Source organism: Dipodomys merriami, unplaced genomic scaffold (assembly GCF_024711535.1).
Source record: "Dipodomys merriami isolate MVZ:Mamm:240054 unplaced genomic scaffold, mDipMer1.0.p SCAF_2, whole genome shotgun sequence".
NCBI lineage: Eukaryota > Metazoa > Chordata > Mammalia > Rodentia > Heteromyidae > Dipodomys > Dipodomys merriami.
Genome location: NW_027203381.1, coordinates 114,900,876 through 114,922,738, shown reverse-complemented (window position 1 = coordinate 114,922,738; position 21,863 = coordinate 114,900,876). Strand labels below are relative to the sequence as shown.

Genomic DNA, 21,863 nt, shown 5'->3' with positions numbered 1-21,863 from the left:
TCCAGCCTGAGGCATTCATTCTGTTACAGCTACAGAAAATGGAATAAGACAAACTCAAATACAATAATGATACAGTATCTGTATCAAACTTCAGAAATCACCATCATCTCTTTATATCATCAAAAATCTGGTGAGACCGGGCACCTGTGACTCACGCCTATAATCCTAGCTTCTCAGGAGGCTGAGATCTGAGGATCACAGTTTGAAGCCAGCCTTGGTAGGAAAGTCTGTGTGACTCACCTCCAGTTAACCACCAAAAAAGTGGAAGTGGAGCTATGGTTCACATGGTAGAGCACTAGTCCTGGGTAGAAAAGCTCAGGAACAGCACCCAAGCCCTGAGTTCAAGCCCCAAAACACAAAAAAGAAAAAAAATCTGTCAGTAATCCACGTTCAAGTATCCTTAGTAAAATAGCTTCTTGCTTTAAAAAATTAATGAATTTTATTTTTTTAGAGTAGTGTTAGGTTCAACAGCAAAACTGAGCAGAAAGGATAGAGATCGCCAGAGCCACTGCTTACAAGTACGACTAATGCATCTCACACCACAGTAAAGCTTGAACCTGTCCCTGAACTATTTTGCTCTACCACTTTGAACCACAGCTCCATTTCTGGTTTTCTGGTGGTTAATTGGAGATAAGAGTTTCACAGACTTTCCTATCTGGGGGTTGGCTTTGAACCATGATCCTCAAGATTTCAGCCTCCTGAGTTGCCAGGATTATAGATGTGAGCCACCAAACCTGGCTTATTGTTATGTTTATTTGCAGCTCTTTAGTACTATATGATGTCGAGCATCTTTCGACATGTTTATATGACATGTTTATATCTGTATTTTCTTTGCTGCCATGTCTGTTCGAGTCTCTTGTCCTTTTTGGGACAGGACTATTCCTTTTCTTTCTGTTGCATTTTAACATTCACTGTTGAGGAAAAGTGACATTAGATTCAGAACATACCAAAGGCTAATTCTAGGAATAGATGGAGGGGAGGAAGGAATATGAATTCAACTTCTTTCACTGTTGAATTTTGTTTCCCAGCTTCACAATGTCAAAAATGTCACACTAAGAAGGGCAGTATATGGAAGTCAAACATTAACTACTATTCCTACCAGCCAATAGTGTCAACAGCTTCTACCAGCTGTTATAATTAATAAGGAGCAAGAACACAAGTGAATCATGCCTGTAATCCTAGCTACTGGAGAGGCAGAAAACAGGAGGCTCATGGTTTGGGGCCAGCCTGAGAACAAAGGTCATAAAAGCCAATCTTCAGCCAATAGTTGGGTACAGTAAACAGGCCTGTCATTCCAGCTACAAGGTAGTCTGAGATCAGGAAGATCACAATTCCAGATCACCATGGAGAACAAAGTCCCCACAACCCCATCTCAACAGCGAAAGCTGAGCATGGTGGCAGAGACCTGTCATCCCAGCTATGGCAAGAAGTCAAAGTAGGAGGATTGTGGTCCAGATAGGACCTAGGCAAAAAGTAAGATCCTATCTTCCAAAGATAACCAGAGCCACAAGAGTCAGAAGCATGGCCAGGCACTGGTGGCTCATACCTGTAATCATACTCAGGAGGCTGAGATCTGAGTACCACAGTTCAAAGCCAACCCAGGCAGGAAAGGCAATGAGACTCTTATCTCCAATAAACTACCAGAAAACCAGAAGTAGAGCTATGGCCAAAGTGGTAGAGTGCTAGCCTTGAGAAAAACAGCTCTAGGACAGTGCCCAGTCCCTGAGTTCAAGCCCCACAACTGACAAAAAAAAAAGTTAGAAGCATGACTCAAGTAGTAGAATGTCTGTCTACCAAGTATAATACCCTCAGTTCACAACTCAGTACCACTGAAAATAAATATAAAAATAAAGAGCCATATTTTCTAAACCTGACTGTAGTGGGATGTGCTTGTTTAATGTGGTCCCCACACACATACCTGTGTAAGCCTCAATTTAATTGTGAAATGGAGTATAACAGAACCCTCTGCACTGGGCTCCTAAGAGAATTTTAGAAGATAATATATACAAAAGTCCTGGCGAACTATACCTGTAATGAGATGAACATGAATTGCTCTTCTCAGTCTCCATGGAAACAAAGCTGTGCCATGTAGATGTGGATGCAGATCCTAAGGGCCTCTGGTGACTCCACGCTACTGGACAAACACTTTGTCTGAAATGTTTCCAGCTAGTGCTGCTGCCGCTGTCCCCCACCACCCCCTTTCTCTTTCATTGCCAGTCCTGGGGCTTGAACTCAGGCCTTGGCACTATCCCTGAGCTTCTTTTGCTCAAGGCTAGCACTCTGCCACTGGAGCCACAGTGCCACTTCTGGCTTTTTCTGTGTAGGTGGTACTGAGGAATCGAACCAAGGCTTCATGTATGCTAGGCAAGCCCTCTACCACTAAGCTACATTCCTAGCTCCAGCTAATGCTTTTTTCAAGTTTGCTTTGCAAACTTTTGGAATCCAAATCATCCCAAATGATTATTTAAAATGTGGGTGTGTATGTCTGAAACAATTCTTCTGAGCCCTAAAGCTTGAGAGTATCTGCTTTAAGATTGCCTGAAGGATTGTGAAGTGACTTTTCCAGAAAAGAAAATGAGGTGCATGAGAGACAGTGGGGTGGATCAAACAGGAGCTGGAACCTGGGATGGGCAGCAATGGACCACGGCCATCCCTCTACCTCAGGAATGGGATTAATAACAGGAGGCCATGTGGGTGCTAATAATCCTAGCTATCAGGAATCTGAGAACTGAGGATCTCAGTTCCAAGTCAGCCCAGGCAGAGAAGTCCCTGAGATTCTTACCTACAGAAAAAGCTGAAAGTAGAGCTGTGGCTCAAGTAGCAGAACCCCAGCCTTGAGTGAAAAAGCTAAGGGAGAGCACCTAGGCCCTGAGTTCAAGCCCCACTATTTATACCAAAAAACAAACAAACAAACAAACAAAAACCCACAGGGCCATAGACCAAATGGATAATATATTCTACTTACCAATTAATATACAAATGGACAATACATTCAACTTACCAATCAATGGAGGGTGTTACTCACTTGGATTGCTATTATTCTGATCCCAAGAACCTAAATATAGAATTCCTACTTGAAGACCATGTGGCCTGGTGATTTCCATAATAAAAGACATCATTCCTGTGAGTCTCTCTCCACCATTCACTCATCAGCAAATATTTATCGAGTGTCCATCCTTTGCCAGGCACTGTGCTGGCAAACACCCAGGGAACAAAGCAGTCACAGTCCCTGCCCTCTTACAGAAAGCTCTGGAATATGCAAGGACAAAGAAGGGAGAAGGAGAAACTGAAAACAAAGCTCACAAAACCACTACCGGATGGGACCTTAATGAACCCAGGCTCCAAGTCTGTCACAGAGCTGGTGAGCAGACAGACAGACAGACAGACAGACAGACAGACAGACAAAGAGATGGAGTGGCTACATCCCACCATCTGTAGCTAGGAAGACTTGCTCCTGGGTTCTTGGAATTCTTCTTGCTTTGTCTGCTTTACACTTTCAGGCCCTGAGAAAAACAAAGAAACAAAACAAACATTAAATCGTTCTTTCTCTAGTTTCATCCGAATGAATCACTTGAATTGAAGGTGACCAAATCCTTCTCGGTTCATGCATGCTATGAATTTTTTTTCTTTAAGGCAGCTTATGAAATAATGTGCCACATAGGTCTTATTGTTATAAACAATGTATATTTATAGGAAAAAAAATGGCTTCACAGATGGGAGATTACTAACAGGATTTCCTGGGGGCTAGAATTACGGAAGCCTTTGAATTTCTTTTTTATATTCAGGAGCTTTCTTGGAAAAATTCTAAATCTATAATTACTTCAGTTAAAAAAATGCTAAAAATATTTCAAACATAATATTTGATGTTCCTGTGCCTTGTCTTCTTGAGACTAAATTCAATCGTGAGAATTTTCTAGAGTTTTTCTAGAATCTTCTGCAGTACTGGAGTTTGAACTCAGGGCCTTGCACTGTCTAACAGGCATTCTACTTTTTAGGCCATACTCCCACGCCTTTTGCTTTAGTTATTTTTCAGATAAGATGTTGTGCTTTATGCCTGGATGCGCCTTGGCCCACAATCCTCCTACTTATGCCACCTGACTAGAATCTTATTGTTTGAATTATACCTAAAAGTGAAACTCAGTCTTCTTACTAAACTGATAGTGCAGCATAAAATAGTAACTTTCACCTCTGAAATAAATTCTGAATGAAATTTCGTTGTGCCCAGTGGCGGAGCGGGTGGTGGTAACACATTTGCCATGACAGGATCCGGTAGAAGCAAAGGCAGCATAAACGTTTACCGAGAGGATACGAACAAGACCCAAGACTGAAAAACACCCTGGATGGCAAAACATCCAGTTGTAGAATTGAGAATTACAGGCAAAAGGGAGCCATGGCAGGGCTGCTTCAGCAAGGTTGTGACACGCTGAGCTGTGTGTTTCAGAAAGATTAGGCATATGGAATACACCATTGTGCTGGAGCCCAAGGCACAGTGGGAGTATTGAACAACCAGACAAAGGTCAGCGGAAAGAAGATTGAATTTCAAGTCCAGCCCTGCTCCCAAGCAGACAGCTCTGACCGGGACACTTCCATGGCCTCGGGACTGGTCTCCCCAGCAAGTGTGAGGCATGGGCTGCCACCAATAAGGTCCTTTTCCGCCATCAATTCTTTAATGTCCCGATCCAGGCAACTGTGAAAGCCTGGACCCGTGTGTTAGTGCGGTGAGAAGAAGAAAGGTTTTATTCCAACAAATTCCTTGCTGGGATATAGATACAGCACAGGCATCAACTCAATCAGCTAAGACTTTTTTCTCTTATTTTTAACCTTGTAGGAAGCTTTTAAATATTTTATATGTATATATATATATATATACATATATATATATATATATAATTTTTTTTGGTTGTAAGGCTTGAATTCAGGACCTGGATTCTGTCCCTGAACTCTTTTACTCAAGGTTAGTTACTCTACCACTTTGAGCCACAGCTCTACTTCCAATTTTCTGGTGGTTAATTAGAGATAAGAGTCTCACAGCCTTTCCTGCCTGGGCTGGCTTTGAACCATGATCCTCAGATCTCAGCCTCCTGAGTAGCTAGGATTATAGGTATGAGTCACCATTGTCCAGTTTTTGTTTTTTACAATTTTTTTAAACTAAGAGATAATTTATATCCCTCAATTTTTTTCTTTTAAAATAAGCAAGAGAATGTCTTCTAGTAAAGTCACAAAGTTCTGCAATCATCAACACAAATTCTAAGATTTTTTTTATCACTTCAAAAAGTAATACTTTAAAATATTTTCTTTTGGGGGCTGGGAAGGTGGCTCAGTGGTGGAGTGCTTGCCTTGCATGCATGAGGCCCTGGGTCTCATTCCTCATCACCACATAAGCAGAAAAAAAAAAAAAAAAAAAAAGCCAGAAGTGGCGCTGTGGCTCAAATGGTAGGGTATTAGCCTTGAGCTGAAGAGCTGAGGGACAGCACCCAGGCCCAGAGTTCAGGTCCCACGACTGACAAAAAAGTGTGTCAGCTCACAGTTGTAATCCTGACTGTTCAGGAGGCTGAGATCTGAGATTATAGAAAAGTCCAAGAAACTCTATATCCAATTAACTAGCAAAATTCTGGACTAGGGCTGTGGCTCAAGTGGTAGAGTACTAGCAGTGATCAAGCAAGCAAGCCAAACAACAGCATAAGGCCCTGAGTTCAAGCCCCAATAAAGACAAAAGAAAAAAAGACAATACCATATTCATTTGTAGTCACTCCCCATTCCCTTCCCAAACTAGCTCCTGGAAACCACCAATTTTCCTATCTCTACAAATTTACCGTTTGTGGACATATCATACAAATGCAATCACACAAAGGCAGCCTTTTGTGTTTATCTTCTTTTACTCAGCTTCATCTTTTTCAAGGGACATCTACACGGTCGTGTGTGTCAGTCTCTCATTCATTTGCATGGCCAAGTAATATTTCACTGATAGACCACATTTAGTCTACACATTACCCATCAAAAGATATGTAGGTGGTTTTTTCCACAGTGCACTGGGGTTCACCTACTTGTCTGTTCAAAGTAAGATGCCACATGAACTGTTTGAATTTACAAAGAAATGTGACTTCAAAGCAAAGAGGAATGTGGTCACCTCTAGGCAGACACAGTTTTGTTATCATCTATACTAGCATTGGCATTCATTCTAGAAACTCTTTCCAAAGATACTGCTCAAGTAACCAAAATATTTGTACTTCCAAGAATGTGACTTTCAGCTTGGGAATGTGGCTTAGTGGTAGAGTGCTTGCCTAGCATGCATGAAGTGCTGGGTTCAATTCCTCATTACCACATAAACAGAAAAAGCTGGAAATGGTGCTTTGGCTCAAGTGGTAGAGTGCTAGCCTTGAGCAAAAGAAGCTCAGGGACAGTGCCCAGGTCCTGAGTTCAAGCCCCAGGATTGGCAAAAAAAGAAAAAGAAAAAAGAATGTGACTTTCAGTGGAAATTTTTGAGCATCAAAGCTCATTACAACTGATTAACAAGTGCCACGGGATGAGGGAGTCATCTTTAGCTTTCGTGTTCTGCCAGTAAGAGGCTGTGGCTGCAGATTCCCAAGCTGGTGGCAGCCACGTGTCACCTACAGGAGACCTTTTTCATTCTGTGAACAACCAACGCTGGCCTGGGTATCAGGGCTGCTTCCTCTTTTCCTGCCATCCAAGCTATTCATTTCCTCCCTGTATTTTTACAAACTAAAAAAAATAAATACTGCTGAACTATTGTTCAAATTAGAAGATGATTTGAGATGGTCTGACTTTTTCTAAACTGTTTTACAAATAAGGCCCAAAAAATACTTGCCCAGATTATCACATAACCTGAGTTCAAGCTTTCCTAAATAGAAGGGGAAAAAATAAAAACCCCATTATAGGTTTTTTTCTTCTCTTCATTTAATAATAGGTTTCTTAAGTATTGTACAAATAGGAAAGGAATCAGTGCTGGTAGTGGTTGTTTTGTTTATTAGTTTTGCAGTGCTGGGGCTGGAACCCAGGGTCTCATGCATGCTAGGAAAGAGTTCAACATGAGCTACATCCCACTTCCATGGATGAAGAGTCTTCAGGTTAAGAGCAGTATTACCAAGAACATATATTTGCTAAGCACTATTCATTTCCAGAAGAAGTAATGAGTTCCACATTCAGGAAGAGATATGAACACGTAAAGATGACCAGCAGAGGATGAGGCTTCGTTGGGGGTGATGAAGGTTCCTGGAAGTAGACAGTGGTGAGGATTGCACAATACTCTTGAATTAAACTGGATTACAACCTTGTGGAGATTCAGACACATAAATAAAAAACTGGAAGGTACATCTGAAGAGGGCAAAGAGGCTGGGTGTGCAGGTCAATGTACCACAGTTTGCCTGGTACATAAGGCCTTGGATACAATCCTCACATTGCAAAATAAAATAAAATAAAATCTAAATAATTAAAGAGAATTTTATGGACAGTGAATTTTATCTCAATAAATTTAAAAAGTAGAAATAATAATACACCAGAATATATTTACAAGCGGGATAAAACTTGCCAGGAATGAGTGGGTTGAATAAAAAAACGGTGTTCCTTTCAAAGAGAGAGAGAGAGAGAGAGAGAGAGAGAGAGAGAGAGAGTGCGTGCGCCAGGCCTGGGTTTGAACTCATGGCATGGATGCTATCCTTGAGCTTTTTTGCTCAAGGCTAGCACTCTACCACTTGAGTCACAGATCCACATTCGACTTTTTTGGTGGTTAACTGGAGAGAGCAATCACATTCTTGCCTGGGCTGGCTTTGAACTACAATCCTCAGATCTTATCCTCTTGAGTAGCTAGGATTACAGGCATGAGGCACTGGTGCCTTGCTTTAGGAAAAAAAGAAAAAGGTGGGGGGATAGATTTTTTTTTAGGGGTAACATTGATCAAGATGCAATGTATTAGGAAGTGGCGCTGTGGCTCAAGTGGCAGAGTACTAGCCTGGAGCTGAAGAGCTGAGGGACAGTGCCCAGGCCCAGAGTTCAAACCCCACAACTGAAAAAAAAAAAAAAAGATGCAATGTATTCATATTCTGACTTATTCATGAAGTCCCTTTGTGTACTACTACTTAAAATGTTTAAAAGGAGAGATTTCTACTGAGCACAAACTGTCAGAACTGCGCCAATATCAGAAGCCAGTGCCTTACTGCGATCATGACCCTGTGGCAAAGGCCTCGCCAGCCCTGGGCTCCCGAAATCCCCGGCAATCACTGCTGGGATGGAGACCTGAGGTCACCCGCGTGGTGGCGCTCTCCTAACTGCTTTGCCCCAAGGATGTCTGCTTCTCCAGGTTGCTGCCTAGCTCCCAGCATGATATGGTACGGCACTGCTGGCTGCACTTTGTAACTTCTCTCAAGTGCTTTTCACTCGGTGCTGGGCCAGGAGCATGAAGGTGCATGAAGGGCACCGTTTTAGAAGGTTGATGTTAAATAACAATTTCACAGCAGAAAATGGGCAGCTGAGCTCCTGGGCAGCAAGCTCTTGGCACCGGGCAATGTTCTCAAGTCCCAACAGGGGCAACCACAGAGCCAGGGGCTGAGCGGCACAGCGGGGCAGAGTTCAGCACTGAATAATACAGCCCAGCAAAATGACTGGCGGTGGGATGTTGACTTCTGCAAACTTCTGTTTCTTCTATAAAATAGGAATGATTCACTAGTTATCTATGTTTAAGAAGAACTTATGCCGGGCACTGGTGGCTCAGGCCTGTAATCCTAGCTACTCAGGAGGCTGAGATCTGAGGATCATGGTTCAAAGCCAGCCTGGGCAAGAAAGTCCGTGAGACACTTATCTCGAAAAAAAAAAAAAAAAAACACTAGAAAACCAGAAGTGGTGCTGTGGCTCAGCCTTGAGCTGAAGAGCTCAGGGTCAGCATCCAGGCCCCGAGTTCAAGCCCCACAGCCCACAACCCACAACAACAACAAAAAGAGAGGTATTACTTCAATTTGTGCTGATACTGGAGCTTGAACTCAGGGTCTGGGTACTGGTCCCTAAGCTTTTTTTGCTCAAAGCTGGTGTTCTACCACTTGAGCCACAGCTCCACTTCTGGCTTTTTGCTGATTAACTGAAGATAAAAGTCTCATGGACTTTCCTGCCCAGGCTGTCTTCTAACCTTAATCTACAAGATCTCAGCCTTGTGGAGTCACGAGGATTACAGCTGTGAGCCACCAGTACAAGGCCCTGAGAGGTTTTCATGAACAAATGAGTCTAAGGTGATGGCTTGAAGGAAGATGGCTGCTGTTAGAATGCATAGAACTTTCTGGAACTGTCATTTCCTGACTGGCCTGAAGGGAGGAAGGTGTTTGCTAAACTGAGCAGCCTTCCGGCTATCAGTGTCATCCAGCTCAGATGTCACATTCTAAACCAAACTGAAGCAGAAAGAGCCAGTAACGTTCCAGGGCTAGACCACATCCCATTCTGCCATTTTTCAAAGCATTAAACAATTTACACCCAAACCTGCTTCTCCCAGCTTCTCAAAACCGGTGCCAGATGGTGTGTCAGAATGGCATGGGCATTTGTTAAAAACAGGGTATCCCCAGTCTCCACCCAGAGCTCCTTTGGGGAGCCTCCAAGAGGTTCTGTGCTTCAAGAAGCACCAGAGACCCAGTGTGTGGAAAACCAGGGCTCTGCAGCCCAGCATCCAACCACCAGATCTGAGCACCTGCCTAGGACTTCACACGTCTTTTTCCCTTATAAATGGAAGGAAAAGGCTAAATAAAATTAATTAATTAAATTAATAATTAATTAAATTAATAAAAATAATGTGAAGGCTAAACAGAAGTTGTGAATCAAAGAACAGACAGAAGAAGGGAAGGAAGGAGGACAGGAGGGAAGGAGGGAGGAAAGTAGAAAGGAAGAAAGGAAAGAGAGAGGGAAGAAAGAAAGGAAGGAAGGAGCCATATGCACCATGTTTCTTTGTTCTACCTTGTTTTTCCTGTTAATGTGACTGAGGGGCCAGGCACTAGTGGCTAGTGCCTGTAATCCCAGCTACTCAACAGGCTGAGATCTGAGGATGGAGGTTCACAGCCAGCCCTGGCAAAAAAAAAAAAAAAAAAGAGGCCCTAAAAAGAGGCCCTAAGTTCAAACTCCAGTACCAGCACAAACACAAAGTACTGAAGGAACTTTCCATCAGTACAGATACAATATGAAACTGACACTTCATCCACAGGAAACACAGAAAATCTCCACTCAGATACCATTGCTGCGACAGTTTGAGAGGTTCCTTTTGTATAGTCATCATGTAGCAAAGTTATCATGAGACTATATATCACACACTTCTAGATTTTCTTTCTTAGCAATGCCTTCAAGCTATTTTATAAGATCAAAGTGTTAACATAATACTTCATCATAGAAACACTGAGATTTCTTTCATCTCTGACCAAGTCTTAGACATTCAAACTCAATGACTAATTTTCTAATGCTTATGGTTGACTGCAATTTACATGTCTTCAATGGACATCTGTAGATTTTTGTTGTTGTTGGTTGTGGGGTTTGAACGCTTGGCCTGGGCACTGTCTTTCAGCTCTTCAGCTCAAGGCTCTAACACTTGAGCCACAAGGCCAAGTTTTCTGGTTTTCTGAGTGGTTTATTGAAGATAAGAGTCTTATAAAGTTTCCTGCCTGAGATGGCTTTGAAATTCGATTCTTAGATCTCAGCCTCCTAAGTAGCTTGGATTATAGGTGTGAGCTACTGACGTCCAGCCATCTGTAGATTTTTTTTTGGGGGGGGGGGTCCGGTCGTGGGGCCTGAACTCTGGGCCTGGACGCTGTCCCTCAACTCTTCAGATTAAGGCTAGCGCTCTGCCACTTGAGCCACAGCGCCACTTCCGGCTTTTTTTTTTCTTTGCTTATGTGGTGCTGAGGAATCAAACCCAGGGCCTCATGCATGCAAGGCAAGCACTCTACCACTGAGCCACCTTCCCAGCCCCTATCTGTAGATTTTTAAGTTCCAGAGTTGACTTCAATCAGAAAGAAAGACCGAGGGCTACCATGGAAGACTACACCTAGAAAATTCTCAGGAAACCTCCTAGTTAGAACACAAGTAAGAAAGCATCTGGGTCTCAAGAATATTAGGAAGTCTGGATTCCATAAACTCCATCCATGTCACAAATCATAAGGGGAGTGAACACTGTCATTGCCACAACTGGTCCCATTTGATCCAGTATCAGCAAAACGGTACGAATGTTGTCTTTGATGAACAACCGCTTTGATGCCTTGCCAACTGAGATGATGTGATTTTTTTTTCCTATTTCTTCCTCTCTCATTGCTTCGATTAGTTGCCAAGACCTGACAGGACTTGCTGTCTATTTGAAGCTCAGGTGTTAAAGAAATGTTTGCCAACTTAAAGATATATTCAAGAATTGAGAACTTGCAAAATGATAAGCATATCATTGTAATGTTAGACCAATATCTATCTGGTTTCTTTTTGACTATACAACAAAGGAAATGTGATTTTAAAATGAAAAAGTTAAACTGATTCAAAGGGAATTGGTGACAGGCTCTTGAAGGCAGGGGCATTCTGCCTGTTCCTGGAGCATGGCATGATCTCTTCACATACAGAAAAACAAATAGTCCTTCAACGAATTAAGTCAAGCATGCATGAAGAAATGAACTAGGGATAGACCTCTCTCCCATTTCCAGCTGTGCAATATAGGTGATCTGAATTACTGTTTTCCTGCAGATTTGGCCTTGATTTCCAAAGACCATCTGAGTAACAGACGTTCCTTGTTTAAAATTTCAAAATACATAGTGCTTTTATCTAGCCTGAAACGTCTATCTACAAAATCAAAAACTCACAGAAATCTGTTTTCATTCTTGTCCCCACCCCCAAGAGATAGTAGGCCAAATTAAAAAAAAATTCAGATCAATGGGTCATCTGCAAGGTCATGCTAATTCATTCACTACAGGCACTGTGGCTGCCTTTAAAACCTGGGCTGCTCCCCCCCCCCCCCCCCCGCTTTCCTTTTCAGCCATGCTTCTCCATCATGCATGGCAGGCAGCAGTTCAGGTGACATGACTCAGATGGGGTTTTTGAGTTGGAAATGTTAGAATTTCCTAACCACCCCTTTTCTGCAAACCGAACTGCCTTGAGACACCACGCAAGACTTTTCACCAATACCATTGTTGGCCTTCACATCCACGTCCACACCACTTCTCTACTCTGGTGAGTGAAACTACTCTCTACAGTTCTCTGTTTCTCAGTCTCTGTCCAGACGTGGTGCCACGCCAGAGAACTCCTACAGCCTTTAGCCGAAAGGCCGGTCACCTCTGAAGCCAAGGACGTTTGGATTTGGGGGCTTGGCCATTTCTCTCTAGAGGGCTCTGGGGAAAGTCTGGACGCCACTTCTGCCTGGTCAGCTCTCCTTCACTCACCAGACTAACTCTCCTACACATTTAATGGGGTGCTGCGAGTCACGCCCGAGCCGTGAAACCCCCTTGAAATGCCTCCTGCGCTCCCTGGAAAGCCAGAGCGCCTACTTTTTATGCCATTCTCAGATGTAGACAGTTTTTGCCACTGCAACACTAAATGGTCAGAAATCTGTTTACTTTCAGGCTCTCTTTGCTTTCTCTCTGCCAATCATATCTAATGTTCCCTATCTCTCCCTTTCTCTTTTCTACAACATCTTGGCTTGTGCCCTGAAAAATGCAGTGCAGGCTGGGTCCCAGGGTCCCCCCTCTATGTTCCCTCTCAAAGGCTAGCCTTTCTAGGTATAAACATCGTTAGTTTCCATTTGTGTAGGTTTTCTTTGCATTTTTTTTTCAGAAATGCGCCATCTTGAGTTCACCATCTTGGCCACATGGTGGGTTAAGGATTGGGTCTCATTCTGCTCTTAACCTTCCCCTAAGCTTACTACTCCATTCATCTATTCTAAGGTGCCTTGCTAACAAGTTGCTCTTTTCACAGGCCCTGGTAACTGAGGCCCAAACATCTGATGTGCTTTGTTAGCAAAGATGTCTACACATTGTTGTCAAAAATTTTAGGTTTTGAGTTTTGCCTTTTTTTGTTTTGTGTTGTGTATTCTACTACTGACTACGTGATTCTAAAATATTGGGCATATCTGTGCTAAGATTCTCACATCTAACGAGTTTTGTCATTGCAGAATATTTCTTGGTCAATTCTTTTTTTTTTTTTTTTTTTTTTTTTTTGGGTCTGGTTGTGGGGCCTGAACTCTGGGCCTGGATGCTGTCCCTCAGCTCTTCAACTCAAGGCTAGCATTCTACCACTTGAGCCACCGCGCCACTTCCGGCTTTTTTCTTTTTGCTTATGTGGTGCTGAGGAATTGAACCCAGGGCCTCAGGCATGCAAGGCAAGCGCTCTACCACTGAGCCACCTTCCCAGCCCTTCTTGGTCAATTCTTGGTAAGGACCAGGGAAGCTCTAATTATTCTATTTGATCTCCTTGTTGTTTAATTGGAAATAATAAAGGGTTTTCGTGGCAAATATTGCAATTCAAAGCCAGCCCAGGCTAAAACATCCCTAAGACTCCATCTCCCAACTAACCTGCAAAGAGCCAGGCTGGAAGCATGGCTCAAGACTCTTATCTCTAACCAGCAAACACTGCAAGTGGTACTATAACTCAAAGTGGTAGAGTGCTAGCCTTGAGCAGAAGTGCTCAGGGATAGTGCCCAGGCCTTGAGTTCAAACCTCCTTGAATACCAAATAGGACAAGCCATCCCAGCAACTAGCACCTAGACTCAGCCAGTCTGGGTAACAAGAACAAGGGAAAATGGAAAAGAGTAAGAGGAGATGATGTTACATCAGCCACTTTGTGCCTGCCCTTTCAAAATTAACCAGAGCCAGGAGGTCAATAGAAATAAGAAGCCTGCCCATCTAGTGTCCATACCTATCTACCTATTAACTGGACAGGAATTTATATTCCTGCCTTTGTTACCTGACTTCTCCTCTACCTAGTCACCAGATGTCAGAAGTAGCTAGGGACATTTCTACCAACATTTTCAGCCCCAAGTCCTTCCTCTTGACATTTATTTGCTCTCTAGTATTTTTTTCCAGCCCCTCAATGCTCATGAGACTTCTCCTGACTTCATCTAAGGACTCACGCCACCAAGGGACAGCTGCTGCTCACTGCCTTCTCTGGGAGGGGACCAAATTCCAGCCTTTTACCCCTAATGTCAGCGCCCCTTGTCAGCAGGAAGTAGCCAGAGAGAATCTTTGCCCTATTTCATGATTATTAAAAGGCTGGAATGTAAGGTCCACTCCTGGATGGCTAGCAGACTCCACCCTCCTCGCAGCAAAGTCTCCACCCAGTACCTGTGTTACCTAGGCAACTGGGACACCTGGAAGAGGTCACATCTGCATCTGCTGAGGTCACATCTGAATTTGATGTGGCCACACCTTTTTCCTCCCCTAACCTAGATAAGGCCTAGCCCAGGCCCAGACATGCTGTTTCCCAGCTCTTTCCCATCTTTCCCAGGCCTTTCCCAGCCGCGTGGAGGGCCAACATGGGCTGGTGCCAGCTGGAATGATGAATAAACCTACCCCTTACCTGAAAAATAAATAAATAATAATAAATAAATAAAACTTGGGCTGGAAAAAATACCTTGTGCGCACTGTTCCCAGTGATGCTGTCTAGGGAGAGGGCTTGTTTCTCTGCCAGGTAAAGAATTAAGAAGCAGGGGAAGAATGACGTAGAATAAAGCTGCAAGTGTGCTCAAAGTGGGAGTACAGACTCTCTGTAGAGAGAAGCCCCAGGAAGGGATCCTCCCAGACCTCCTCCTCTGGCTTTGCACGGGGTGCTTGATGGCTTGTGCTTGCACCCCCAGGGCTGTTTCACTGGATGAACAGAGACCCATGGCATCATGGGAAGAAGAAGCATTTGATCAGGAACCTGAAGCATTATGGGAAGAAGTGTTTGAGCACAAACATTATGGGAAGAAGCAGCATTTTGAGCGGGAACTCAGGGCATTGTGGGAAGAAGTACTGTGTTTACCATTTTCCATGGCTATCTGCCAGTTTCCTTTCTCCTCTGCCAGCCTCTGGGCTCCAGTGGTGACCTGGGGGTCCCGGTGCGATGTGCATCACCCTGAGCTGAAGCGCAAGTTCCCTCACAGCACATCAACCACGATCCCTCAGAGTCTCAAAGCAAGCCCCCCCGTCTGTGTGCCTCCTTATAGATAAAAGCAAGTCAGATCAGTGATTTTGGGGACCCCCTTTGGGGTCCATGGTGATCCTGTTACTGAACATTTCAAATTCTGACTGTGCCTCGTACCTTTGGTCTGGGAGATTTTCTATGTCTGAATTTGCTCCTTGCTCTGGCTTTCACGATAGTTTTTCTTACATCTAAATACTTGTATTAAAGAAAGGAAAGTGGGAGAAAAATGAGGAAAGGAGTAACAAGTTCAACAATAAATGTACTCACTACCTTACGTGTGTACTGTAACCCCTATGTACATCACCTTGACAATAAAATTTACATTTAAATTTTAAAAAGTTAGAAAATGAGAAATCCCCCCCCCAAAAAAGAGGTAGTTTGCTTTTTGTTTCCATCTAATCTTCACATACACACAGAACTACAAAGCCTCAAAGGTAAAGATTTCCTTAAAACAAGTGGTGCTGCCTGGGCACCAGTGGCTCACGCCTGTCATCCCGGCTACTCAGGAAGCTGAGATCTGAGGATCACAGTTCAAAGCCAGCCTGGGCAGGAAGTCTGTGAGGCTCTTATAAATAAACCACTAGAAAACCAGAAGTGGCACTGTGGCTCAAGCGGTAGAGCGCTCACCTTGAGCTGAAGAGCACAAGGACAGCGCCCAAGCCCAGAGTTCAAGCCCCATGACCAACAAACAACAAGAACAATAACAACAAAAAAAAAGTGGTGCTGTCTGGGCATGGGCAGCTCAATTCTGTAATCCTAGCAACTCAGGAGGCTGAGATTTGTGGATGACAGTTCAAGCCAACCCAAGCAGAAACATGTGTGAGACACATCTCCAATTAACCAGCCAAAAGCCAGTAGTGAAGGTTTAGTTCAAATGATAAAGCACCAGGCTTAAACAAAAAAGTAAGTGATAGTATCAGGCTCTGAGTTCAAGCCCCAATACAGGCACAAAAAAAACAAAAACAAAAACCACAAAACCACCAAGTACTGGTTAGTGCTGGTTTGTTTACCAATACTCTTCTGCGGCCCATTGCTCCTGCCTTCCTTTGCACATACAGGGGAGGACACTGACTTCTACTCTGTGATAGCCCACATCAAGCTCCTCCGAAGTGAGGCTGGTACTGACAGTAACCACCTCCCAGCTTGCAGAAGTGCTGGGTTCTACTTTCTGAGCCACAGGTTTCTGCACAGCTGAGCTGTGTAGAAAAACAGCACACAAAGATGGCCAATATGTTAACAATGGCTGGATGGCTGTGTGAAGTTCTTTGAGGTTTTTAGTGAGATGATACCTGCGGTTGCTCTCTCTGTTCTCCACTCTGGGACAGTGAGGCACAGAGATTGGTGGTCTGCTCAAGGCATACAGCTGACAAGCGGTAAGACCTGGGGACTAGGAAGCCAAATGTGGCCTCCCTACAGGAATAATGGATAATGATCAGAGTCCGGTCACAGAAGACTCCCCAAGCCTCCAGTCTGGGGCACAGACATCAAACTGACATGACATGTCATTTCAGCTGAGAGCCACCAGACAGGTAAGATTATGTCTCTCCATTTACAATCCGTATTGATTCCAATCAACTAGCCAGAGACTGTTCTGCTCTAGTTCGTATCTGTGTGTCTTTCCGTGACTACTGTCTTCCTGAACTGGACACTGGTTTCACAGTGTGACTCCACAACCCCAGACGTGCCCCAACCCAGAAAGAAAAGGAGGATTTGGACGAGGAAATCTTACACCTGCTTCCAGCAGTGTTTTGCTGGGAAGCCAGTGAATCAAAACCTGGGTTGCTACGGGAAGTCCAAGCACCAAGGGGAAAGAACACGGGAGGGGTGGTTTCTAGGGGTTTCCAATGCTGGCTTAAGCCCAGGGAATGGGGTGCTGGGAACCAAGGACAAGAAACTGTAGCTGCCTGGATTATAGCATCTCCCAGGGATCCCTTTTGTCTGTGGCTCTCACAATGGGCTGATTCTTACTTGGAAATGTAAGCCCCACACTGCAGTTTGCAGGCAGAAAGCTCTGGAAAACAACTGATCCCAGAGCCAGAGGCTCTTCACAACGTGAGGTGATGGCGCCCCCTAGTGGCAAATTGATCCTGCAGCAGGCTGAGTACTATGACCTTGAACCCTGAGCAGTGTGGCCAGCTTCAAGGTGGGAAGGGGAAGGGGAGGGAAGAGGCCTAGGCCAAGGGTGGGTGACCACTTTCTGCAGCTCAGGTACCTCCCGCTTTCACCTTCTACTTCAGAGAGGTTAATGATGCAGACTCTCCTTATACAAATAATAATCACATTTTCTTTTCTGATTAGATGCAGCAGATCTTAAACACAAAGTGTTTACGCCTGTACGTTACCTAGAGCCACACTGCCTGTCTTCATCACTACTGTCAATCTCTTGGTCACACTGCAGTCAGTTTCCCACTACTGACGTCTGCAGATGGGCAGAACTCTGAAAGAAAAGTATGAACACAAAATTAGCAAGGAAAGACCACAGGCCCTCTTGAAAATGATCCTGTCTTTGTCCAGTCCTCGGGATTTAAACAGAAAGATAAATGTGGGCTAGTGGCTCGTTCTTGTCATCCTAGCAACTCAGAATGCTCAGATTGGAAGTATTGCAGTTTGAAGCCCATCTGGGTAGGGAAGTCCTTCCATCTCCAACCAGCAAAAAGCTAGACTAGAGGTATGGACAAGTGGCAGAGTGCCAGGTGAGCAAAGCAGGCCAAGCAATCACAAGGCTTTGCCTCCAAACCCCACTGCCAGCAAAATAATTTGTTATTATTATTATTATTATTTTACTTGTGTGTAGCAAAACTACCATAAATCAGGGCTACAAGAAGTGGCTCTGTTTTGCTATAAAGGACTCATGTACAGTTCTTAAACTCGAAAGAGAAAATGGACAATAGAGAAAACTGAAAGCAAAGCTCACTCCATAATAAATATGTGAATAATTTTCCAGGTGCATCCGTGTAACAAAACATGTAGAATTCCTTCTTGCCACCCTTTCCTTGGCGCAGATGCCACCTTTACTGCAGATCCTCCAAGGATAAGGATCTGTTCAGCATCTATGGAGATGCTAATTGTTGGAAGGAACCTTGCTGATCCTCTGAGCTAACTCCTCAATCCTTTGTGGATCTCAGCTGAGCCATATCAGAACTAGAGCAGATGGAGCTGCCCTTCCAGGAACACCAGTATGTCCGCCTTGCTGTTTTCTGGTTATCAAATGCTAATTATAGAAAAAGATAGCATATATTGATCATTTTTTTTCCTCATGGTATTAAATATTTTTCATCATGAAATATTTTTTGAAGCCTTCGTTTTCATGGTGCCACATGAAAAGCCATTTCCTTATGCTTAGAGACATGCGCCTAGGTTTTTGCTATTTTAAAGTGAGTACAGCAAATATTTGATGCCTCCCCCTCCCCCCGAGTTTTCTGGCTGGCATGTTCTGCTAAAGGTTTTTCTGGTTTCAAGGAACGAATCAGTTCATTTATGAAAACACGTACAGTTGAGGATCTCATGTGGAATGCTGCCACTTTTTATGACTGCATGGTGCCTTTGTAGAGAAAAATTAAACAGTGAATACTATTTGTTTTGAATTCAAGATTAGCAGAAAGGGGGGGAAGGTGAGATAAGATGTCTGGGTTTAGCTCTCAGCATGGCCTTGTCTGTGGCCTTCAGCAAGGCCCTTTAACTGCTCTGGCCTTAGCTGTTAAAAGAATTCTCAAACAATTTAAGCACAGAGGGAAAGCATCGTAACATAGAATGCTATTTCCTTCGCGCATCAACTTTGCTCATGCGGGAAGGAGACAAGGCAGTCGGGGTAATAGCCCTAGCCTGCCACTGCAGCCATTGGCCTGCACTGAAATTTCCGTGTGGATGGGGAATCCAAGAGAAGCAGAAGTTTGGCTGCAGGGGCTTCAGGCCCCAGGGCATCTGTGCTTGTCCTCTTGTCTGTCACCAAAGGACTCTGGCATCAAAGTTCCACACCAGATGTCCTTCCTAACAAGTCACACGTTCAGAGAGTGCAGTGGGAAGAGAATGGACCTAGTGTCAGTCCTTGAGCTTGAGGTCCACACTGCCATCTCCTAGGTGAGTGCTAACGTGCACCCATGAAGCGTCAGCCTGCATAATAGGGGGCAACACCAGTTCATCTCACCTGAGATGCAAAATGCAAATGAGACTGTGGAAGTGAAACTACTTGTGAAACCCTAAAATTCAAATAACTTGAAACTACCATTTTGGAGATGTTTACACGATCAGTCTAAAAATAGAGGGTGCTTCTGGCTTTAATGCAACTTTACCGCTTACTTATAAGTAGTTTTCAAGGCAGTAGAGTCTAGCATTTAAGTGTATTGGAGTCCAGAATTTTTTTTATTGATACTGCATGTATTAATGCTCACACTTCAGGATGTATGAGTTTTGTGGTTTGATTTCATGGAATATAAGATCTATGGAAACAAACGCTAAACCTATCACATACGGCAATTTCAAGGCACAGAGCAGCTGTTGCCCTTCTGGGGCTCAATAGTACATGTTAAAATAATACATGTCAGCCGGGTGCTGGGGGCTCACACCTGTAATCCTAGCTACTCAGGAGCCTGAGATCTGAGGATCGAGGTTCAAAGCCAGCCCAGGCAGGAAACTCCATGAGACTCTCATCTCTAATAAACCACTCAAAACCAGAAGTGGTGCTGTGGCTCAAGCGGTAGAGCGCTTGCCTTGAGCTGAAGAGCTGAGGGATAGCGTCCAGGCCCAGAGTTCAAGCCCCACAACTGACAAAAATTAATTAATGTAATTTAAAAAATAATAATACATGTCAGTCCAGGTGCTCGTGGCTCACATCTGTAATCCCAGCTACTCAGAAGGCTGAGATCTAAGGATCACAGTTTAAAGCCGGCCTAGGAAAGAAAAGGCTGTGAGACTCCTATCTCTAATTAACCACCAAAAAGCTGAAAATGGGAGCTAGGAAGATGGCTCAGTGTTAGAGCGCTTGCCTTGCTGCATACATGAGGACCTGGGTTCGATTCCTCAACACCACATAAGTAGAAAGAGCCGGAAGTGGCGCTGTGGCTCAAGTGCTAGCCTTGAGCTGAAGAGCTGAGGGACAGCGCCCAGGCCCAGAGACGGACAAGACCAAAAAAAAAAAAAAATCTGAAAATGGAGCTGTGGCTCAAGTGGTACTGTGCTAGCCTTGAGTAAAAAAGCTCAGGGACAGTGCCCAGACCCTGAGTTCAACCCCACAACTACTTGCCATGAGACTTACTTGAAAGTGGTCTCAGAATAATTTCTTATCAGTTAAAACTTTTGAAAAGCAGCTTCCTCTCATGTACCCAAGTATTTAAGTTTCATACTCTCTCCAAGCCAGAGTTCTGCAGCTGTATTTAAAAATTATCCTAAATATGAAAACAGTTTTATCAAAAGATGCTCAGGAGATTAGAAGGTTCCCATTTTGTTCAGCCTCCGGAGTAGCTAGGATTGCAGGTGGATTATAGGCATGAGCCACCAGCACCCGGCAAAGTTTCCAAATTTGAAAACAGCTGAATTCTCTTCACAAATGACAGAAGGATTAAGTTACTGGACATCCCTTTGATGGATTATTCTGTAGCCGATTTTATAAAAATTCTACAATTTGGAACCATGCTTATAAGAATTCTTTCACAATCCACTGATAATCCTGCACCCTTTTATTTCTTGAATTAAAGAAAAAGGCAAAATACTAAATTATATCCTGAAATTTGTATGTGTAATAAAACGTAAAACAACTATTGTTGTTGAGTACTAACCTGTCAAGCAATTGTTTATTTATATATTTCATATATCTTTTACTTATAAAATTATTTATTATATTGTTTTCTAACAACCTGTAACGCAGTTTCTACTGTTATTATTATTATACCATTTTATAGATAAGAAAACTGCAGCATAGAGCCATTATATCATTGGGGTCACAGAACCAACTGAAATTCAACCCTAGGCGGTCTACAGCCTAAAAATGTATTGCGAAATAATTCACGAAAACATGGGCCTCTTACAGGTAGAAGCAAACGCAAGGGCATTCCCTCTACTTTCTCTATTAGAAAAAAAGAAAGGCGGCGCAGTGGTAAAATCACACCTTAAAGGGGGTCACGAATAACCTGTGTTTCCATACTAGATGCGGGCAGACTCCGCTCCTTTGCCATCGGCCGCACCCCACGGCGGCAGCAGGCGCCCGGACCGGCGCCCGGACCCCGCGCCCCGCCGGCCTCCCCCCGCGCCCCTCCCGGGACCGCGCCGGGTGCAGTCCGGTCGCTGGGCGCGAGCGCAGCCCGGCCACGGCCGGGGCCGGGGGGGGCCCCATTTCGAGGTTCCGTTGGCTTGACTCTGGGCTCCCCGATCTCACATCCGACTCCGCCCTACCCAGAGTCAAGGATTCAGACACCAGAACCTCAGGCAGCCTCAAAACCCCGCAGGTCAGCGGACAAAGGCGCGGAGAGGGCGGCCGCGCCCGGGAAGCGCCCGCAAGCCGCCTCCGTCTCTGGCTCGCTCGGGCGAGGCTCGTTCTTCCCTGTGGTAAACTCGGCTTTGTCTGGCCTATGCATGGAGAAGCAGCCGCTGACATGTTAGGAGAAGCACTCCATCGTGCTAACGCTGTACGTGAAGTAGAACAAGGGCAACTGCCTTTACCTAAGCACAGGTTAAGTCACACCGCCATTCAGGGGCCCAGAACGCGCCTCCGAGTCTAAGGACTACAACTCCCAGCCTGCAGG

General features: G+C 44.3%; 1 long non-coding RNA gene across 1 annotated transcript; it reads right to left on the bottom strand.

The window, feature by feature from the left end:
* Window positions 1-1,214: 1,214 nt before the first annotated feature.
* On the bottom strand, window positions 1,215-21,846 carry LOC138832504 (uncharacterized). Its single transcript, XR_011373574.1, has 3 exons — window positions 21,781-21,846; window positions 17,472-17,566; window positions 1,215-3,503 (listed from the first exon to the last, which is right to left on the bottom strand). It is a non-coding gene; the product is annotated as an uncharacterized lncRNA (long non-coding RNA).
* Between the last annotated feature and the right edge of the window lie 17 nt (window positions 21,847-21,863).